We start from the raw sequence: 20455 nt of genomic DNA on the forward strand, positions 1-20455 counted from the left end.
TCCATGTGGTTTTGCCTTCCTCTGTGCGTGTGGGTCTCCGGGCTCGGCTCCAACTCCGTTGAAATAGCCCCTGAAAAAAGATCTCCAAGAACCACTTTTCCCCCAGGCGGGAAGCGGAGTTCACAGGAAGCGGAACAAGCAAGCCTCCTTCGGGCAAGTAGATGCAGCCAACTAGCCTGTGTTTGGAAGCCTCTATTTGGAAGGAATGGTTAGCTTCTCCAAAAGAAGACCTCCAGATCTGCTCAGAAGATGGAAATTCCAGAGGCAGGGTCGAGGTTCCTGACTGTCCTTTACCAGCCTTGCAAAGACATTTCTAGATTCTAGCGTTATTTTCCATGAAGGAGCAGGCTTCAGGAATATGTCAGACTTGACTGGCGCCTTACTGGCCTCAGCTCAGCTATCGCCTTTCCGTTCAAACTAGGACAAGGGCCTACTTGGTGAAGGGTAAGGGTCTGCTTCTTTCCAAACTGCCAAAGGCTACAGCAAAGAGACCTCTGTCAAAGAGAGGGAAGTGGAAGCGGATGGATTCTCAAACAGGTGCTTTGCCACAAAGCATCTGTACCCCACGGAGAGAATCAGGCTGCATTTGCCCCTATGTTGGGTGTGTAGCTTCAAACACAGAGGTGTTTCTATAGGAGCCCAGAATGTTCCTGGGAGATGAGGTTCACTAGAGCTCTGCTACAGAGCATAGACCTGTCCATATGGTTTTGCCTTCCCCTGTGAGTTGGGTTCCCGATGTTCGCCCCAGCTCCGAGGAAGAAACCCCTGAGAAAACACCTCCAGGAACTGCTTTTCGTCCAGACTGGGAAACGCAGTTCACAGAAGGCAAGGCAAGCGAGCCTCCTGCAGAGAAAAAGAGGCCTTACTGCCCCTGGAGGAGCAGGCTGCAAGAGTGTGTGAGACCTGACTGGTGCCTTACTGGCCTCAGCTCCGCCATTGCATGTTCCTCTGAACTAGGACCCAGGCCTACTAGGAGAAGGGTTTGGGTGCGGATTTCTAAAAAACTGCCAAGGGCTACAGCAATGAGAACTCTCTCAGAGATAAGGGAGAGAATTGTATGGATTCTCAAGCTGTTTTCTGAACGACAGCGTTAAACCTTCACAGAGGGAATCAGGCTCTCTGACCCCATAAGTTGTCCCTGTAGGAACCAAGAACGTTCGTCAAAGACTGAGGTTCACTAGAGCTCTCTTAGAGAGCAAAGACTTGTTCATGTAGTTTTGCTTTCCTCTGTATGTGTGGGTCTCCGGGCATAACCTCAGCTCCGTGGAAACAACCCCTGAGCAAAGATCTCCAAGATCTGCTTTTCCCCCATGCTGGGAACCAGGGATCATAGGAGGCAGGAAAAGCAAGCCTCCTTCGGGCAAGAAGAGGCAGCCAACTAGCCTGTGTTTGGAAGCCTATATTTGCAAGGAATGGGTTAGCTTCTCCAGAAGGAGACCTCCAGATCTGCTCAGAAGATAGATATTCCAGAGGCAGGGTCGAGGTTCCTGACTGCCCTTTGCCAGCCTTGCAAAGACATTCCTAGATTCTAGCGCTATTTTCCATGAAGGAGCAGGCATCGGGAATATGTCAGAGTTGACGGCTGCCTTACTGGCCTCAGCTCAGCTATTGCCTTTCCTTTCAAACTAGGATCAGGGCCTACTTGGTAAAGGGTAAGGGTCTGCTTCTTTCCAAACTGCCAAGGGACACAGCAATGAGACCTCTGTCAAGGCGAGGGAAGCGTAAGCGGATGGATTCTCAAACAGGTGCTTTGCCACAAAGCATCAGCACCCCACGGAGAGAATCAGGCTCCCTGTGCCCCTATGTTCGGTGTGTAGCTTTACACACAGAGGTGTCTCTGTACGAGCCAAGAATGTTCCTAAGAGATGAGACACACTAACGTCTCCTACAGAGCATAGACTTGTCCGTGTAGTTTTGCCTTCCCCTGTGAGTTTGGTCCCCGAGGTCCACCCCAGCTCCGGGGAAACAACTCCTTAGAAAAGATCTCCAGGAACCGCTTTTCGCCCAGGCTGGGAAACGCAGTTCACAGGAGGCAAGGCAAGGAGACTCCTGCAGGGAAAAAGAGGCCTTACTGTCCCTGGAGGAGCAGGCTACCAGAATGTATGACACCTGACTGGTGCCTTACTGACCTCAGCTCCGCCATTGCATGGCCATCCAAACCAGGACCCAGGCCTACTTGGAGAAGGGTTTGGGTGCGGATTTCTAAAAACTGCCAAGGGCTACAGCAATGAGAACTCTCTCAGAGGTAAGGGAGAGCATTGTATGGATTCTCAAGCTGTTGTTTGAATGACAGCTTCAAAGCTGCAAAGAGAGAATCAGTCTCTCTGTGCCCCCTTGTTGGGTACGCAGCTTCACACACAGGGGTGTCTCCATAGGAGTCAAGAACGTTCCTGACAGAGTAAGTTTCACTTAGAGGTCTCCTGGAGAACAAAGACTTGTCCATGTGGTTTTCCTTCCCCTGTGCAATTGGGTCTCTGGTCTCGGCCCCAGCTCCATGGAAAAAACCCCTGAGAAAAGATCTTCAATATCCGCTTTTCCCAGAGCCTGGGAAGCTGGGTTCATAGGAGGCAGGAAAAGCAAGCCTCCTTCGGGCACGAAGAGGCAGCCGACCGGCCTGTTTTTGGAAGTCTCAATATGGAAGGAATGAGTTAGATTCTCCTAAAGGAGACCTCCAGATCTGCTTAGAAATCGGTAATTCCAGAGGCAGGGTGCAGGCTCCTGACTGCCCTTTGCCAGCCTTGCAGAGACATTCCTAGATTCCAGCGTTATTTTCCATGAAGGAGCAGGCTTCGGGAATATGTCAGACTTGACTGGCGCCTTATTGGCCTCAGCTCAGCTCTTGCCTTTCCTTTCAAACTAGGACAAGGGCCCACTTTATGAAAGGTAAGGGTCCTCTTCTTTCCAAACTGCCAAGGGCTACAGCAATGAGACCTCTGTCAAGGCGAGGGAAGCGTAAGCTGATAGATTCTCAAGCAGGTGCTTTGCCACAAAGCATCAGCACCCCATGGAAAGAATCTGGCTCCCTTTGCCCCTACGTTGCGTGTGTAGCTACACACACAGAGGTGTCTCGATAGGAGCCAAAAATGTTCCTGAGAGAGGAGGTTCACTGTTGGGGGCCAGAGTGAGGCACTCCGCCCATGGCAAAGGTCATGAGGAAGGAGGCTCGACATACGCAAAGGCGGGATCGAGCCTCAGGAGTCCCCCTGGAAATCCTCGAGCATCTACCCCCATAACCAGAGCCTGCCTACCTTACTACTTTGTGCTCTCACCTACACCTCTGACTTTACGGGGGGCTGTCCCCCACCACCTCTTTCGGAGAAGGAGTTAACCTAGAGCTCCAGTTGATAAAAACCCCTGGGTGTGGCAAGAGTGTTTTAACCTACAAACTCCTCTGAAGGTTCTCTAGCCTGCCTGACAGGCTTGTCCGGCCACATGTGATTGCTCACAGCCTCCCAACCATGAGAGGCACGAGATGCTTTAAACCTTCTAAAAACAGGTTCCTTAGAAAAGTTAGAAAATTATTAGTATAAGTATAATGGGCTGATTAGAAATCATATTGGTGAAGGGTTTTTCATTTGTTGAGCTGATGTTTACTGCTAAGTCTCCACATCCCCTGCCCTTATACACATTAATGAATATATAGAAGAAATAAGTATTAACCTTTGATATAAATCACGTTAGACCTTAGGCTAAGTAAATTCTTTCCTTAACTAAAACCCACTACACCCTCACCCTCTAGGAATGTAACTTTATTTGGGTGGCGTCTGTTTTAAGAATAATCACCCCTGGAGAAATAAGTGTCCTGGTTGACTGACCGCTGTCACAAGGAGAGGGTCGTAAATTGTCAGCAGGCCCCCCGGCCAGAAGATGATGTAACACCCCCAAGACCTCTGTATACTTTTGTATGAAGCACCTGACTTTGATAAAAGTCAGGACTGCTGACCCCACGTGACTTTGGCATAACATCTCAGTGTATAAAAGTAGACCATGGAAAATAAAGAATTGGGATCAGTTTCTCGAAATACTGGTCTCCCCATGTCTCTCTCTCTCTCTCTCACTCTGGTTGAGTCTCCATCTGGAGCGCGGAACCCACCAAGCTTACTAATTTTGCCTGGGCTTCTAAGATCCGACCGGGGAGGCCTCAGTGTCTCCTCTCCTTCGGGAGAACGGAAGGACGCCTGCGGCCTACGTAAGTGGTGCAAGCTTCTTGTCTTGAAGTTTTATTGGTCCCCCGCGTAAACCAAGCTACTCAGCCTCTTTTCTCCACTGAATTTTCCTACTGAGCTATCCTCATTTTATTACTCTTTATATCCTTAATTAACGTTTAATTAAGCAGTTGTTCCCTGACCCTCGCCTACGCCGTCTCTGCTTCGAATACCCTGGATCAGCTGGGGCTGGACCCCGGCAGTTCACTAGAGATCTCCTACAGAGCATAGACCTGTCCATTTGGTTTTGCCTTCCCCTGTGAGTTGGGTCCCCGAGGTCCGCCCCAACTCCGGGGAAACAGCCCCTGAGAAAAGATCTCCAGGAACTGCTTTCCGCCCAGGCTGGGAAACGCTGTTCACAGGAAGTAAGGCAAGCGAGCCTCCTGAAGGGAAATAGAGGCCTTACTGTCCCTGGAGGAGCAGGCTGCCAGAGTGTGTGACACCTGACTGGTGCCTTACTGGCCTCAGCTCCGCTATTGCATGTTCATCTGAACTTGAACCCAGGCCTACTTGGAGAAGTGTTTGTGTGCCGATTTCCCGAAACTGCGAAGGGCTACAGCAATGATAACTCTCTCAGTGGTAAGGGAGAGCATTGTGTGAATTCTCAATTTGTTGTTTGAACGACAGCGTCAAAGCTGCACAGAGAGAATCAGGTCTCTGTGTCACTATGTTGGCTATGCAGCTTCCCACACAGAGATGTCCCCGTTGGAGCCAAGAACATTCCCCATAGAGTGAGGTTCACTAGAGCACTCCTAGAGAGCAAAGACTTATCCATGCGGTTTTCCCTTCCCCTGTGCGTGTGGGTCTCCGGGATCGGCCCCTGCTCCGTGGAAACAGCCTCTGAGAAAAGATCTCCAAGAACCTCTTATCCCCCAGGCTGGGAAGCGGAGTTCGCAGGAGGTGGGATAAGCAAGCTTCCTTCGGCAAGAAGAGACAGCCAACCGGCCTGTGTTTGGAAGCCTATATTTGCAAGGAATGGGTTAGTTTCTCCTGACCGAGACCTCCGGATGTGCTGAGAAGATAGAAATTCCAGAGGCAGGGTCGAGGTTCCTGACTGCCCTTTGCCAGCCTTGCAAAGACATTCCCAGATTCTAACGTTATTTTCCATGAAGGAGCAGGCATCGGGAATATGTCAGACTTGACTGGCGCCTTACTGGCCTCAGCTCAGCTACTGCCTTTCCATTCAAACAAGGACAAGGGCCTACTTGGTGAAGGGTAAGGGTCAGCTTCTTTCCAAACTGCCAAGGACTACAGCAATGAGACCTCTGTCAAGGTGAGGGAAGCCTATGCGGATGGATTCTTAGCAGGTGCTTTGCCACAAAGCATCAGCACCCACGGAGAGAATCAGACTCCCTTTGCCACTATGTTGGGTGTGTAGCTTCATGCACAGAGGTGTCTCTGTAGAAGCCAAGAATGTTCCTGAGAGATGAGGTTCACTAGAGCTCTCCTACAGAGCATAGACCTGTCCATGTGGTTTTGTCTTCCCCTGTGAGTTGGGCCCCCGAGGTCCGACCCAGCTCCAGGGAAACAGCCCCTGAGAAAAAAATCTCCAGGAACAGCTTTGCGCCCAGGCTTGGAAATGCAGTTCACAGGAGGCAAGGCAAGCGAGCCTCCTGCAGGGAAAAAGAGGCCTTACTGCTCCTGGACGATCAGGCTGCAAGAGTGTGTGAGACCTCACTTGTGCCTTACTGGCCTCAGCTCCGCCGTTGCCTGTTGTTCCGAGCTAGGACTCAGGCCTACTTGGAGAAGGGTTAGGGTGCGGATTTCTACAAACTGTCAAGGACGACAGCAATGAGAATTCTCTTAGCAGTAAGGGAGAGCATTGTATGGATTCTCAAGCTGTTGTTTGAATGACAGCTTCAAAGCTACACAGAGAGAATCAGGGTCTCTGTTCCCCTATTTTGGCTGTGCAGCTTCACACACAGAATTTGACTCTGTTGGAGCCAGAAATATTCCTGAAAGACTTAGGCTCACCAAAGCTGTCCTCCAGAGCAAAGACATTGGATGTGGTTTTGCCTTCCCTTGCCAGTATGGGTCCCCTAGCTTGGCCCCAGCTCCGGGGATACAGCCTCTGAAAAAAATCTTGCAAGAAGCGATTTTTCCTCCAGGCTGTTAAGTGGAATTCGCAGTTTGCAAGTTAAGGAAGCCTGCTTCGTGGAAGAGCAAGCAGCCAACTGGCCCTGTGTTAGGAAGCCTGTATTTGAAAGGAATAGGTTAGCTTCTACAGCGGGAGAACCTCAGATCTGCTCAGGGGACTGAAATACTAGAGTCAGGGTCGAGGTTCTCCCTTGTCCTTTGCGCACCTTGCAAAGACATTCCTAGCTTCTAGCGTTAGTGTCCCTGTAGTAGCAGGCTGCAGGAGCGTGTGATAAATGACTGCCGCGTTCCTGTCCTCAGCTCCGCTATTGACTTTCTATTCGAACTAGAACCCAGGCCTACTTTGAGAGGGGTTAGGGTCCAGTGTTTCCAAACTGCCAAGGGCTACGGCAATGCGAGCTCTGTCAGAGGTAAGAAAAGAGCAATTGGTTGGATTCTTCAGCTGCTGCGTGGCTGCACAGCTTCCGCGCTGCATGGAGAGCATGAGGCTCCTTGTGGCCCTATTTTGGGTACGCAGCAACATGCACACAGAATGTCTGTGTTCACTTATGTACAGGCTTATGTACACTAGAGCTCTCCTACAGAGCAAAGACCACTCAGTGGGCTCCAAGTGATACCTGTCGCGGCTCGAGAAGAGAGTGGAGTCCTTTGCTTCCCCTCGAGATGAGGCCTGACTCCCCGGGTGAGTATGGAATGCAACCCCAAATCCCTGTCGCCTATGGAGAGGAACATTAAGTCCTGGATACAAGCCTAGATGAGGTCTAGTTTGCCCTTCAGTGAATGGAGCCCAATCCCCAGCTCTCCCTGGCAACTCGAATGGAAGATTAGACTTCCTGGGCCAACACAAGAGGAAGCCTGAATTCCCCGTCGTAACTCGAGAATCCCACCGAAACTCGAGAAAATCCACGTGCTTCCCTCGTCATCGCAAGATGAGGCCCTTTGTCCGCTACAGCATCTCAAGAGAAGTCCCACGTTCCATCCTGAAGTGCGAAACGGTACTTGGCACCCTTGATGCGACCCCAAAAGTTCCGCGACATACCAGACTCACTCAAGGGGAACACCGAGGTTCCCGGCACCACTTCATCTGACCCCTTCTCCTCTCCTGATTGCGACAGGAGGGTCGACTCCCCTTCTCTGTCTGCAAGGGGTTCCCGACCTTCCGGGCGCACCTCAGGATGAGGCCGGTCTCATGAGGAAGTTCGAGACGTAGCCTCGTGGGTGGTGCCACATGCCGAAAGACCCCAATTTCACGGTCCACTCTTGAAAAGAACCCGATGCCAGCACACCTCTTTGAAGGAAAACCTGTGGATGAAGGCACAACACGAAGGGGCACTGACACCCGCGTGCATCGTCCAGAAAAACCCGCAGGTCCCACAGACATTTCGACAAGTGGCCTGTCACCCTGTAAACAACTCGAAAGGCAAACGAAGGTCCATTCCTCAACAGAAGACTAGGTGTGACTCTCTTGTCCCTACTCTGCAGGGACCATGGGATCCGAGTCAGAAACGGAGAGGAAGCCTGAGGTTCCTGCGTCCACTCGAGATGAGGCCCTCTTCCATTGCACCACACCCAGTGGAGTCCCGAGAGGCCCCTACCAACTCCACAGTATCCCTGAGTTCTCAGAGGCACAATGAGAAGCTCCCTGAGGTCACAGGCACAAGTCGAGGGAACCCTGGGTTTTCTGCCATGACTCGAGAAAGACCTCGAGAGTGCTTCAAAATGTGTTGAGTCGCGATTCCCCTACCATGACTCGAGAGCCATGACACGCGCCCCCTCTTCACGCGCATGGAGACCTGACTAACCTGGCACTGCACGAGAGGCTCCCTGAGATCCTCATCGTACCTCGTGAGGAAACCCACACTGCCGCGGCAGCTCGAGGAAACACATGAGACACCCCGGTCATCGCGAGATGAGGGCCTTATATTCCTGCATGGCCTGGAGACCAATCACGAGTCCTCTCTCCAAACTGAAGAGCAGGCTGGACTCCGTTGAGGCCGCTCAGGGGGCTCCAACAGATCCTTGTCGCGACTCAAGAGGAGAGCGCAGTCCTTGGCTTCCCCTCGAGATGAGGTCTGACTCCCCGGGGGAGCCTGGAATGCAACCCCGAGATGCCTGCTTTCCCTGGAGAGGAATAGTAGGTCCTGGACACACGCCTAGGTGAGGTCTCTTCGGCCCTGCAGTGACTCGAGCGCAACCCCCAGATTTCCCTTGCAACTCGAGGGGAAGATTGGGCTTCCCAGGGCCAACCCAAGAGGAAGGCTGAGATCCCCATTGTAACTCGAGAATCCCGCCGCAACTCGAGAAAAACCACGTGGTTCCGAACTCTTGGCAAGATGGGACCCTTGCCCGCGACGGCGTCTCAAGGGAAGTCCCCTCTTCCGCCCTGAAGGGCGGAAAGGATCCTGTCCGCCTTCATGCGACCCCCAAAAGTTCCCCGACACGCCGGGTTCCCTCGAGGGGAACACCGAGGGTCCCGGCACCGCTTCCTCTGAGCCCCTTCTCCCCTCCTGATCGCGACAGGAGAGTCGATTCCCCTGTGTGGTCTGGAAAGGGTTCCCGGCCTTCCCGGCGCACCTAAGGATGAGGCCGGCCTCACGAAGAAATTGGAGACGAGCCACGTTGGTGGTGCCACATGCCCAACGCCCCCGATTCCCCGGTCCGCTCTTGAGAAGGACCCGAGGCCCGGACCCCTCTTCGAAGGCAACCCTGTGGGTGAAGGCACAACACGAAGGGGTACTGCCAACCCCGTGCACCGTCCGCAAAGACCCGCGGGTTCCACACACAGCTCGACGAGGGGCCTGAGACCCCCTGAGCAACTCGAGAGGCAAGCGGGGTTCCCTTCTTCAGACAAGATGAGGCCTGACTCTCCAGTCCCAACTCTGCAGGGACCCTGCGGTCGGAGTCCGAAACGGAGAGGAAGCCTGAGGTTCCTGCCTCCCCTCGAGCTGAGGCCCTCTTCCATTGCGCCAGACCCAGCGGAGTCCCGAGGGTCACCGCCAACTCCACAGGATCCCTCGCCTCTCAGAGGTACCCTGGGAAGTTCCCTAAGGTTCCCGGCAGAAGGCGAGGGAAACGAGGGTTTCCCGCCGCCCTCCAACAAAGACTTCGAGAGTCCTTCTTCAACGCGTCTCGAGGTCCTAGTCCCCTCCCACGACTCGAGAGCCATGACGCGCTCGCCCTCGCCACGCGCATGGAGACCTGACTTCCCTGGTGCCGCACGAGAGGCTCCCTGAGATTCTCATCGTGCCTCGGGAGAAAACCCCCAGGGGCGCCGCAGCTCGAGGAAACCCCTGAGACGGCCCCGTACTCGAGAGTTGAGGGCCTTCTTTTCCTGCATGGCCTGGAGAGCAATCCCGGGTCCTCTCTCCAAACGGAAGAGGAGTCTGGTCAATTGAGGCTGCTCAGGGGGCTCCAAGAGACCCGCGTCGCGACTCGAGAGGAGAGCGGAATTCTTGGCTTTCCCTCGAGACGAGGCCTGACTCCCCGGGGGAGCCTGGAATGCAACCCCGAGATCCCTGCCTTCCCTGGAGAGGAATATTAGGTCCCGGACACACGCCTAGGTGAGGTTTCTTGGGCCCTGCAGTGACTCGAGCGCAACCCCCAGCTTTCCCTCGCAACTCGAGGCGAAGATTGGCCTTCCCAGGGCCAACCCAAGAGGAAGCCTGAGATCCCCGTCGTAACTCGAGATTCCCGCCGCAACTCGAGAAAAACCACGGGGTTCCCACCTCTTGGCAAGATGAGGCCCTTGCCCGCGACGGCGTCTCAAGGGAAGTCCCCTCTTCCGCCCTGAAGGGCGAAACGGTCGCTGACAGCCTTCCTGCGACCCCCAAGTTCACCGACACGCCGGCTTCCCTCGAGGGGAACACCGAGGGTCCCGGCACCGCTTCATCTGAGCCCCTTCTCCCCTCCGGATTGCGACAGGAGAGGCGATTCCCCTGCGTGGTCTGGAAGGGGTTCCCGGCCTTCCAGGCGCACCTCAGGATGAGGCTGGCCTCACGAGGAAATTCGAGACGAGCCACGTGGGTGGGGCCACATGCAGAATGCCCCCGATTCCCGGGTCCGCTCTTGAGAAGGACCCGAGGCCCGGACCCCTCTTCGAAGGCAACCCTGTGGGTGAAGGCACAACACGAAGGGGCACTGCCACCCCCGTGCATCGTCCGCAGAGGCCCGCGGGTTTCACACACAGCTCGACGATGGACCTGAGACCCCCTGAGCAACTCGAGAGGCCAGCGGGATTCCCTTCCTCAGACAAGACGAGGCCTGACTCTCCTGTGCCAACTCTGCAGGGACCCTGCGGTCGGAGTCCGAAACGGAGAGGAAGCCTGAGGTTCCTGCCTCCCCTCGAGGTGAGGCCCTCTTCCGTTGCGCCAGACCCAGTGCAGTCCCGAGAGGCCCCGCCAAGTCCTCAGGATCCCTCGCCTCTCAGAGGCACCCTGGGAAGTTCCCTAAGGTCCCCGGCAGAAGGCGAGCGAAACGAGGGTTTCCCACCGCCCCCCGAGAAAGACCTCGAGAGTCCTTCTTCAACACATCTCGAGGCCCTAGTCCCCTCCCGTGACTCGAGAGCCATGACGCGCTCCCCCTCGCCACGCGCATGGAGTCCTGACTTCCCTGGCGCCGCACGAGAGGCTCCCTGAGATCCCCGTCGTGCCTCGGGAGAAACCCCACACTGGCGCCGCAGCTCGAGAAAACCCACGAGACGCCCCCGTTATCGTGAGATGAGGGCCATCATTAACTGCATGGCCTGGAAGGCAATCCCAAGTCGTCTCTCCAAACTCCACGGGAGGCTTGACTCACTAAGTCTACCCAGTGCGCTCAATAGGTACCCGTCGCGACTCGAGAGGAAAGCGGAATACTTTGCTTCCCCTAGAAACAAGGCCGGACTTCCTGGGTGAGTCTGGAATGCCACCCCGAGATCCCTGTCACCCCTGGAGAGGAATATTCGGTCCTGGACACAAGCCTAGATATGGTCTATTTTGCCCCGCAGTGACTTGAGTGGGATCCCAGGTCACCCTCGCAACTCGAATGGAAGATTGGACTTCCATGGGCCAACACAGGAGGAAATCTGAATTCCCCGTCGAAACTCGAGACTCCCGCCGCAATGCGAGCAAAAGCACGTGATTCACTCGTCATCCCAAGATGAGGCCCTGGCCCGCTACAGCGTCTCACGTGAAGTCCCACGTTCCGTCTTGAAGTGCGAAATGCTACTTTTCACCCTTGATGTAACCCCAAAAGTTCCCCAACACACCGTTCTCACCGAGGGGAACACCGAAGTTCCCGGCACCACTTCATCTGATCACTTTCTCCCCTCCTGATCACGACAGGAGGGTATATTCCCCTGCTTTGTCTGGAAGGAGTTCCCGCCCATCCCGGCGCACCTAAGGATGAGGCCTTTCTCAGGAGGAAATTCGAGACGTAGCCTCGTGGGTGGTGCCACATGCCGAAAGACCCCGATGGTGCGGTCCAATCTGGATAAGAACCCGATGCCCGGACACCACTTCGAAGGCAACCCTGTGGATGAAGGCACCACAGAAGGGTTACTAAAACTCCCGTGCATCGTCCAGAAAAACCCACAGGTTCTACACACAGCTCGACAAGTGGAATGTCACCCCGTGAACAGTTCTATAGGCAAGCAGAGTTCGATTCCTCCACACAAGATGAGGCCTGACTCTCCTGTCCCAACTCTTCAGGGACCCTGCCATCCGAGTTAGAAATGGAGAGGAAACCTGAGGTTCCTGTCTCAACTCGAGGTGAGGCCCTCTTCCATTGCACCAAACCTAGATGAGTCGCGAGAGGCCCCTCCCAACTCCACAGTATCCCTGAATTCTCAGAGGCACATTGAGAATCTACCTGAGGTCACCGGCACAAGTCAAGGGAACCCAGGGTTTCCTGCTGCGACCCGAGAAAGACCTTGAGAGTCCTTCGGCGCGTCTTGAGGCCCGATTCCCCTACCATGACTCGAGAGCAAAGACCCGCTCCCCATCGCCATGCGCATGGAGACCTGACTTCCCTGACGCCTGAAGAGAGTCTCCCTGAGCTCCCCGTCGTACCTCTTCGGAAACCCCATTCAGGCACCGCAGCTCGAGAAAACCCACGATACGCCCCCGTCATCACGAGATGAGGGACTTCTTTCCTGCCTGGCATGGAGAGCAAAACCGAGTCCTCTCTCCAGACTCCACAGGAGGCTTGACTCTCTTTAGGCCTCTCAGTTGGCTCCAAGAGATACCTGTCAGGACTTGAAGGGAGAGAGGAGTCCTTTGCTTCCCCTCGAGATGAGGCCTGACTCCCCGTGTGAGTCTGGAATGCAACCCCGAGTTCCTGTCGCACCTGGAGAGGAAAACTCGGTCCTGGACACAAGCCTAGATGAGGTCTATTTTGCACTGCAGTTACTAGAGAGCAATCGCCAGCTCTCCCTCGCAAATCGAATTGAAGATTGGACTTCCCTGGGCCAATACAATTGGAAGCCTGAATTCGACATCGTAACTCGAGAATCCCGCCGAAACTCGAGAAAATCCACGTGGTTCCCCCATCAGCGCTAGATGAGGCCCTTGCCCGCTACAGCGACTCAAGAGAAGTCCCACGTTCTGTCTTGAAGTGCGAAACGGTACTTGGCACCCTTGATGCAATCTCAAAATTCCCCGACATACCGGTCTCACTCGAAAGGAACACCGAGGTTCCCGGAACCACTTCATTTGAGCTCCTTCTGCCCTCGTGATCGCGACAGGAGTGTTGATTCCCCTGCTATGTCTGGAAGGCGTTCCCGACCTTTCCAGCGCGCCTAAGGATGAGGCAGGTCTCAGGAGGAAATTCGAGACATAGCCTCGTGGGTGGTGCCACAAGCCGAAAGACCCCGATTTCCCGGTCTACTCTTGATAAGAACGCGATGCCCTGACACCTTTACGAAGGAAAACCTGTGGATGAAAGCACAACACGAAGGGGCACTGACACCCCCGTTTATCATCCAGAAAAACCCGCAGGTTACAAACACAGTTCAACAAGTGGTCTGTCACCCCATGAACAACTCGAGAGGCAAGTGGAGTTCCATTCCTCCACACAAGGCGAGACCTGATTTTCTGTACCAACTCTGCAGGGAAACTGCGATCCGAGTCAGTACCGGCGCAAGGAAACCCAGGAGAGGAAACATGAGGTTCCTGCCTCCACTCGAGATGAGGCTCTCATCCATTGCACCAAACCCAGTGGAGTCCAGAGAGGCTCCTCCCAACTCCACAGTACCCCTGACTTCTCAGAGGCACCCGGAGAAGCTCCATGAGGTCACCGGCACATGTCGAGGGAACCCAGGGTTTCCTGCCACAATGCGAAAAAGACCTCAAGAGTCCTACTTCAACGTGTCTTGAAGCCCGAATCTGCTTCCATGGCTCTATAGAAATGACACGCACCCCCTCGCCATGCACATGGAGACCTGACTTCCCTGGCGCCATAAGAGAGGCTCCCTGAGCTCCCTGTTGTACCTGGTGAGAAACCCCACACTGACGCCGCAGCTTGAGAAAACCCACCATACGCCCCTGTCATCGCGAGATGAGGGCCTTCTTTTCCTGCATGGCCTGGAGAGGAATACCGAATCCTCTTTTCAAACTCCACAGGAGGCTTGACTCCCTTTAGGCCACTTAGTGGGCTCCAAGAGATACCCATCGCGACTCGAGAGGAGAATGGAGTCCTTTGCTTCCCCTCGAGACAAGGCCTGACTCACCAGGTGGGTCTGGAATGCAACCCCGAGATCCCTGTCTCCCCTGGAGAGGAACATTAGGTCCTGGAAACAAGCCTAGATGAGGTCTCTTTTGCCCTTCTGTAACTCGAGAGCAATCCCCCGCTCTCCCTGACAACTCGAATGGAAGATTGGACTTCCCTGGGCCAACACAAGAGGAAGCCTGAATTCCCCTTCGTAACTCGAGAATCCCACCGCAACTCGAGAAAAAGCACTTGGTTCCCTCGTCATCGCAAGATGAGGCCCTTGCCCGCTACAGCTTCTCAAGAAAAGTCCCACGTTCCGTCTTGAAGTGCGAAACGATACTTGACACCCTTGATGTGACCCCAAAAGTTCCCCGAAATATCGGTCTCACTCGAGGTGAACACCGAGGTTCCCGGCACCAGTTTATCTGAGCCCCTTCTCCCCTCCTGTTCGTGATAGGAGGGTCACTTCCCCTGCTTTGTTTGTAAGGGGTTCCCGACCTTCACGGGGCACTTCAGGATGAGGCCGGTCTCACGAGGAAATTCGAGACGTAGCTCGCGGGTGGTGCCACATGCCAAAAGAATATGATTTCCCTGTACACTCTTCATAAGAACCCGATGCCTGGACACCTCTTCGAAGGCAACCCTGTGGATGAAGGCACAACACAAAGGGGCACTGACACCCTCGTGCATCGTCCGGAAAAACCCGCAGGTTCCACATACAGCTCAACAAGTGGCTTGTCACCCCTGAAGAACTCGAGAGGCAAGTGGGGTTTCATTCCTCTACACAAGACGAGGCCTGACTCTCCTGTCCCAACTCTGCAGGGACTTTGCGAGGCGAATCAGACCAGCGCCAGTGAAGTCACGAGAAGAACGCTGAGGTTCCTGCCTCCACTCGAGATTAGGACCTCTTCCATTGCACGAAAACCAGTGGAGTCCCGAGAGACGCGTCCCAGCTCCACAGTATCCCTGACTTCTCAGAGGCACCCTGAGAAGCTCCCTGAGGTCACCAGCACAATTCGTGTGAACCCAGGGTTTACTGCCGCCACCATAGAAAGAACTCAAGAGTCCTTCTTCAACGCATTTTGAGGCCTGATTCCCCTACCATGACTCGAGGGCAATGACGCGCTCCCTCTGCTACACTCATGAAGCCCTGACTTCCCTGGCGCCACACGAGAGGCTCCCTGAGCTCCCCGTCATACCTCGTGAGAAACCCCACACTGGCGCCGCAGATAGAGAAAACCCACGAGACGCCCCCGCTTTCGCGACATGACGGCCTTCTTTTCTAGCATGGCCTGGAGATCAATCCCGAGTCCTCTCTCCAAACTCCACAGTAGGCTTGACTCCCTTTTGGTCACTCAGTGGACTCCAAGACATACCCGTCGCGAGTCGAGAGGAGAGTGGAGTCTTTTCCTTCCCCACAAGGCGAGGCCTGACTCCTCGGGTGAGTCTGATATGCGAACCGGAGATCCCTGTCGCCCCTGGAGAGAAACATTAGGTCCTGGACACAAGCCTAGATGAGGTCTCTTTTTTCCTGCAGTGACTCGAGAGCAATCCCCAACTCTCCCTCGCAACTCAAATGGAAGACTGGACTTCCCTGGGCCAACAGAAGAGGAAGCCTGAATTTCCCGTTGTAACTCAAGAATCCCGCCACAACTCGAGAAAAACCACATCGTTCCCTATTCATCGCAAGATGCGGCCATTGCCGCTACAGCGTCTCAAAAGAAGTCTTACGTTCCATCTTGAAGTGCGATACGGTACTTGGCACCTTTGATGCAACACCAAAAGTTCCCCAACACACTGGTCTCACTGGAGGGGAACACCGAGGTTCCCGGCATCACCTCATCTGTGCCCCTTGTCCCCTCCTGATCGAGACAGGAGGGTCGATTCCCCTGCTTTGTCTGCAAGGGGTTCCGACCTTCGCAGCGCACCTCAGGATGAGGCCGGTCTCACGAGGAAATTCGAGACGAACCACGTGGGTGGTGCCACATGCCGAACGCCCCCGATGCCCCGGTCCGCTCTTGAGAAGGCCCTGAGGCCCGGACCCCTCTTCGAAGGCAACCCTGTGGGTGAAGGCACAACACGAAGGGGTACTGACATCCCCATGCATAGTATGGAAAAACACGCAGATTCCAAACACAGATTGACAAGTGTCCTGTCATCCCTTGAAGAACTAGAGAGGCATGCGGAGTTCCTTTCCTCCACACAAGAGAAGGCCTGACTCTCCTTTCCCAACTCTGCAGGGACCGTGCGATCGGAGTCAGAAATGTAGATGAAACCTGACGTTCCTGCATCAACTCGAAATGAGGCCCTGTTCCATTGTGCCATACCCAGTGGAATTCCGAGAGGCCCCTCCCAAATCCACAGTATCCCTGATTCTCAGAGGCACCCTCAGAAGTTCTCTGCGGTCACTGGCACAAGTCGAGTGAACCCAGGGTTTCCTGCTGCATTCTGAGAAAGACCTCGAGAGACCTTCTTTACCGCATCTTGAGGCCCGATACCCTACCATGACTGGAGAGCAATGACGCATTCCCCTCGCCACGCCCATTGAAACCTAACTTCCCTGGCGCCACACGAGAGGCTCCCTGCGCTCCCCGTCCTACCTCATGAAAACCCCACACTGGCACCGCCGCTCGAGAAAACTCACGAGACGCCCCCATCATCGTAAGATGAGGGCCTTCTTTTCCTACATGACCTAGAGAGCAATCCCGAGTCCACTCTCCAAACTCCACTGGAGGCCTGACTCCCTTTAGGCCACTCAGTAGCCTCCAAGAGATACACGTCGCTACTCTAGAGGAGAGCGGAGTCCGTTGCTTCCCCTCGAGCAGAGGCCTGACTACTTGGGTGAGTCTGGAATGGGATCCCGAGATCCGTGTCGCCCCTGTAGAGGAAAACTCGGTCCTGGACACAAGCCTAAATGAGGTCTTTTTTGTCCTGCATTGACTCAAGTGCAATCCCCAGCTCTCCCTCCCAACTCGAATGGATGATTGGACTTCCCTGGGCCAACACAAGAGGAAGCCTGTATTCCCCGTTGTAATTCGAGAATCCCGCGGCAACTGGAGAAAAACAACGTGGCTCCTCCGTCATCGAAATATGAGGCCCCTGTCAGCTATAGCGTCTCCAGGGAAGTCCCATGTTCCGTCTTGAAGTGTGAAACGGTAGTTGGCACCCTTGATGCGACCCCCAAATTTCCCTGACACCCCGGTCTCACTCGAGGAGAACATGGAGGTTCCCAGCACCGCTTCAGCTGAGCCTCTTCTCCCCTCCTGATGGCGACAGGAGGGTCGATTCCCCTGCTTTGTCTGGAAGGGGTTCCCAGACTTCCCGGCGAACCTCAGGATGAGGCCAGTCTCACGAGGGAAGTCGAGACGTAGCCTCGTGGGTTGTGCCACATGCCGAAAGACCCCAATTTCCTGGTCCGCTATTGATAAGATCCCGATGCCTGGTCACCTCTTCGAAGGTAACCCTGTGGATGAAGGCACAACACGAAGGGGCACTGACACCCCTGTGCATCGTCCCCCAAAACCGCAGGTTCCACATACAACTCGACAGGTGGCCTGTCATCCCGTGAACAACTCGAGAGGCAAGCGGAGTTCCATTACTCCACACAAGACGAGGTCTGACTCTCCTGTCCCAACTCTGCAGGGACCCTGCTATCCGAGTCAGAAATGGAGAGGAACCCTGACGTTACTGCCTCAATCCGAGATTAGGTCCTCTTCAATTGCACCAGTCCCTGTGATGTCCCGAGAAGCCCCTCTCAACTCCACAGTATCCCTGACTTCTCAGAGGAACCCCGCTAAGCTCCCTGAGGTCATGGGCACAAGTCGAGGGAACCCAGGGTTTCCTGCCACACCCCGAGAAAGACCTCGAGAGTTCTTCTTCGAAGCGTCTTGAGGCTTGATTCCCCTACCATGACTCGAGAGCAATGAGGCGCTCCCCGACGCCACGTCCATGGAGACCTGACTTCCGTGGCACCACAGGAGTCTCCCTGAGCTCCCCGTCCTATCTCGTGAGAAACCCCAACCAGGCACTGCACCTTGAGAAAACCCACGAGACGCCCCCGTCATCGCGAGATGAGGGCCTTCTTTTCCTGCATGGCCTAGAGAGCAATCCCGAGTCCTCTGTCCAAACTCCACAGGAGGATTAACTCCATTTAGGCCACTCTTGGGCTCCAAGGGATACCCGTCGCGACTCGAGAGGAGAGCGGAGTCCATTCATTCCCTTCGAGACAAGGCCTGACTCCCCGGGTGAGTCTGGAATGCAACCCCGAGATCCCTGTCGCCCCTGGAGAGAAAAACTCGGTCCTGGACACAAACCTAGATGAGCTCTATTTTGCCCTGCAGTGACTCGAGAGCAATCTCCAGCTCTCACTTGCAACTCGAATGGAAGACTGGACTTCCCTGGGCCAACACAAGAAGAAACCTGTATTCCCCATCGTAACTCAAGAATCCTGCCGCAACTCGAGAAAAAACACGTGGGTCCCCCGTCAGCGCTAGATGAGGCCCTTGCCCACTACAGCGTCTAAAGAGAAGTCCCAGGTTCCGTCTTGAAGTGCGAAACGGTACTTGGCACCCTTGATGCAACGCGAAAAGTTACCCGACTTTCACTCAAGGAGAGCACCGAGGTTCCCGGCACTACTTCATCTGAGCCCTTTCTCTCCTCCTGATCCCGAAAGGAGGGTCGATTCCCCTGCTTTGTTTGGAAAGGGTTCCTGGACTTTCCTGCGCGCCTCAGGATGAGGCCGGTCTCACGAGGAAATTCGAGACGTAGCCTCGTGGGTGGTGCAACATGCTGAAAGAACCCAATTTCCCGGTCCGCACTTGAGGAGAACCCGATGCCCGGACACCTCTTCGAAGGCAACCCTGTGGATGAAGGCACAACAGGAAGGAGCACTGACGCCCCCGTGCATCTCCGAAAAACCCGCAGGTTCCACACACATCACGAAAAGTGGTGTCATCCTTGAACAACTTGAGATGTAAGCGGAGTTCCATTCCTCCGCAGAACACGAGACCTGACACTCCTGAGCAAACTCAACAGGGACCCTGCGATCTGAGTCAGATCTGAGCCTCCAGGAATTCAGGAGCAGAACCCTGAGGTTCCTGCCTGAACTCGAGATGAGGCCCACTTCCATTGCACCAAACCCAGAGGAGTCCCGAGAGGCCTCTCCCAAATCCACAGTATCCCTGACTTCTCAGAGGCACCCTGAGACGCTCCCTGAGGTCACCGGCACAAGTCAAGGGAACCCAGGGTTTCCTGCCGCAACCCTAGAAAGACATCGAGAGTTCTTTTTCTACCCGTCATGAGGCCCGATTCCCCTACCCTGACTTGAGAGCAATGACGCGCTCCCACTTGCCCCGCCAATGGAGACCTGACTTCCCTGTTGCCACACGAGAGGCTACCTGAACTCCCCGTCGTACCTCGTGAGAAACCCCACACTGGCGCCGCAGCTCGAGAAAACACACGAGACGCCCCCGTCATCTCGAGATGTGGGCCTTCTTTTCCTGCATGGCCTGGAGAGCAATCCCGAGTCCTCTCTCCAAACTGAAGAGGAGGGTTGACTCCCTTTAGACCACTCAGTGGGCTCCAAGAGATACGCGTCGCTACTCGAGAGGAGAGCCGAGTCCTTTGCTTCCCCTCGAGACGAGGCCTAACTCCCTGGGTGAGTCTGTAATGCAAACCCGAGATCCCTGTCGCCCTTGGAGAGGATCATTGGGTCCTGAACACAAGGCTAGATGAGGTCGCTTTTGCCCTGCAGTAACTCGAGAGCACTCCCCAGCTTTCCCTCGCAACCCGAATGGAATATTGGACCTCCCTGGGCCAACACAAGAGGAAGCCTGAATTCCCAGTAGTAATTCGAGAATTCCACCTCAACTTGAGAAAAACCACGTGGTTTCCCCTTCATTGCAAGATGAGGCCCTTGCCCGCTCCAGCGTCTCAAGAGTAGTCCCACGTTCTGTCTTCAAGTGCGAAATGATATTTGGCACCCTTAATGCTACCCCAAAAGTTCCCCGACATACGGGTCGCACTCGAGGGGAACACCGAGGTTCCTGGCACCACTTCATCTGAGCCCCTTCTCCCCTCCTGATCGCGAAAGGAGGGTCGATTCCCCTGCTTTGTCTGCAAGGGGTTCCCGACCTTCTCCACGCACCTCAGATGAGGCTGTCTCACGAGGAAATTCGAGACGTAGCCTCGATGGTGGTGCCACATGCCGAAAGACCGCGATTTCCCGATCCGCTCTTGATAAGAACGCGATGCCCAGACACCTATTCGAAGATAGTGTGGATGAAGGCACAACACGAAGGGGCACTGACACCCCCGTGCATCGTCCAGAAAAGACCACAGGTTACTCATACAGCTCAACAAGTTCCTGTCACCCAGTGAACAACTCGAGAGGCAAGCGGAGGTCCATTCCTGCACACAAGACAAGGCCTGACTCACCTCTCCCAACTATGCAGGGGGCTGCGATTGGA

Source organism: Bubalus kerabau, unplaced genomic scaffold, assembly GCF_029407905.1.
Source record: "Bubalus kerabau isolate K-KA32 ecotype Philippines breed swamp buffalo unplaced genomic scaffold, PCC_UOA_SB_1v2 scaffold_39, whole genome shotgun sequence".
Classification (NCBI taxonomy): Eukaryota; Metazoa; Chordata; class Mammalia; order Artiodactyla; family Bovidae; genus Bubalus; species Bubalus kerabau.